The following is a 2,666-nucleotide window of genomic DNA, read 5'->3' on the forward strand; positions in this document are numbered from 1 at the left end:
TGTGTGTTTTTTTTCTTTGCTGTCCTTGGGCATTTTATCTTTTTCACCAGTTTGACTTCAATGTGCCTTGATTTAATTTTATTTATTTTCATTCTTCTTCGAGTACTTTGGTGTTGTTAGATGTCTTTATAGTTTACATCAAATTCTGAAAAACTATTTGCAGCAATTTCTTCAAACATTTTTCTTGGTGCTCCCTCTGTCCTCTTTCTGGGATTCCAATTACATATATATATACCAGAGGCCCATGGCACGGATGCATGCACCGGAGGGGTCCCTCAGCCTACCTGCACCCTCTCGCAATTTGTGACCCAATGGGGCCTATGGGTACAGGGCCGAAACCAGCTGTTCAACATCCCCTGAGGGATGTAATAGTGCGCCAAGCGGCAGGTGGCCCAGGAGGAGCCTGAGCCTGGGCCGGGTGCCACGCCTCTGCAGCTCATCCAAGCTCTGCTGTGCCTGCTGTCCCTCAGTAGCATGCTGCCATGGATGCGGGAGAAGCTTTCTCTTCTGCAGCTTCACTCACCAACCATAAGCCCAGCATCTGTCAGTCAGCTGAGCAGCACTCCTGCTGTAGGATCGCACTGACCACCAGGGGGCAGCGTCTGCATTGAGCATTTGCCCCCTGGTTGTCAGTTGTGTGTAATAGTGACCAACTGAACAGACAGTAGTTCAGGCATTTAGGCTTTTATATGTATAGACTTGAGCCCCCGTGCATGAAACTCATGCATGGGGGAGTCACTCAGCCCGTCCTGTACCCTCTAACAATCCAGGACCCCTCGGGTAGGGTCCCTAGGCCTGGCTGGCATTCAGGGTCTATCAGGCCTTTCCATCCCCAGCAGGTAGCCCCGCCCCCAGCTACTGCCACTTCTTGCCATCTGTGCAGCACTACCCCCTTCCTTCACCCCTGGTCACCTCCCTCTTTGGGTGACAGGTGTAGGGTGCAATGGCTTGGCTGGATTGGGCCTCCCTGTATGGAGAGATCACTGCCCAGCACTGCACACCCATTTCAGCATCGCTGGCTGGTAGCCTGTCCCTCCCTCTGTGGGGTGAACAATTGCGGGGCCTGCAGATCGATCACCCTGCAGAGGGAAGCTCTGCCTACCCGCCATAGTTTCACCATCCAGGTGGCCCTGGCCTCCTTTGGCAGAGCCATTGATCACGGGGCTCCTCTATCAGTGGCTCTGCAGAGGGAGGCCCAGACCACCCTGCCAGGGCTCTGTAGTCAGTCGTCACACAGAGGAAGCCTGGGCCTCCCTCTGCAGGGTGATCATGGGGCAATGGCGGGGCCCCCCGACCAATCCCATCACACCCACGTTGGTTGGCCTGGTGCCAGTTCGTGTCATAGCGTGGTCCTCAGGAAGGTCGTCTGGAGGGTTGTTCTGCTGTTCGGTCATTAGCTCGATTTGCATATTATGCTTTTATTATTATATTTGACAGCTTTATTGTCTCTTACATTCCTCACACTTGGTTATTTTGTAGAAAATTTATTCTGTATTCCTTTGCTTAAGTTGTATGGGTTTCTTATATACATTTGGGATATTAATACTTTATCACATGGTCTGAGTGACCATTGCGCCCGCATTCGCCTCCAAAACTTCGGATGAGCCCTTGGGAGGCGCTTATGGTTCCTGCTGGTCTTTTGGATGGAACCATGTCTTTTTGGTTCCACACTGCGCTGCCCCCAGCCTCTCCCACAGGACATGCTCCAGGGACCCCTTGGAGACAGCATGCGGCCTCCAGCTGGTGCCATGCTGAGCCCTGAGCACTTCCAGTAGCTCTGGGGGACCACAGGTACCGCCCGCAGACAACATCGTCCTGCAGCAGCCAGGTCCCCTGGGGGAAACCCACCCAAACACGGTCCTGCCATCTCCAAAAGCCCTTCTGCTGACACAGATGCTGAGCCATGACTGTGCTCATACACCTTATGCAGTGCCTGGGGCCTCGGGGCCACATTCTCACAGGGTTTCTGTTCTGCTCTTTCTCCTTCATGGAGGCCCCACATCTGACCCCTCTGGGAGCAGTGCGACCCGGGTCATGGGATCCGCAGTCACCATGTCCTCGCAAACCTCAAAGCCTCCAAAGCACTGCGATCCCTGTGGCTCTGCTACCGCTCCCTCACACTCAGACGGGGGTCCAGCAGCAGCCTGAGGTGGAGGGCACAGGGGTCCAGGCGAACAGGTCTCCCAGGCTCAGGAGCACCAGCTGCTGCTGTACCAGGCCAGCCTCCTGCACATGCACTAGGGACCTGGGTGCTGGGTGCTGGAGCTTCAAGCATTTGGTCCTGATCAGGCCCATGGCAACGTTAGGACCAAGAGGGGACAGCAGTGGTGTAGCTGTGGCAATAGCCCAGCTGGTGTCAGAGACTTGAGGTAGAGGTTGATGGGGCAGCTCACCTGGGCCTGGGACTGCAGGGGCCACACGGAAAACAGTGGGCAGGCACGAGGGAGGAGGCCATAGTTTTTTTTGTAGAAGTTATTGGGAGATTGAAACCACACAAGTCCCTGGAAGCAGAATTCTTCCACCTCCATCTCCTCCACCACTTCGCCAAAATAAAAGCCCTGCGCCCTCTCCTTTCCAGTCTCCATCCAAGCAGGTCTCACTTGCTGAGTGATCTTTCCGGTGCTTCTCAGAGGTTCAATCAGGAGCATAATAACCACCCACGTCCC

This window comes from Myotis davidii, unplaced genomic scaffold, assembly GCF_000327345.1.
Source record: "Myotis davidii unplaced genomic scaffold, ASM32734v1 scaffold1971, whole genome shotgun sequence".
Taxonomy (NCBI): domain Eukaryota; kingdom Metazoa; phylum Chordata; class Mammalia; order Chiroptera; family Vespertilionidae; genus Myotis; species Myotis davidii.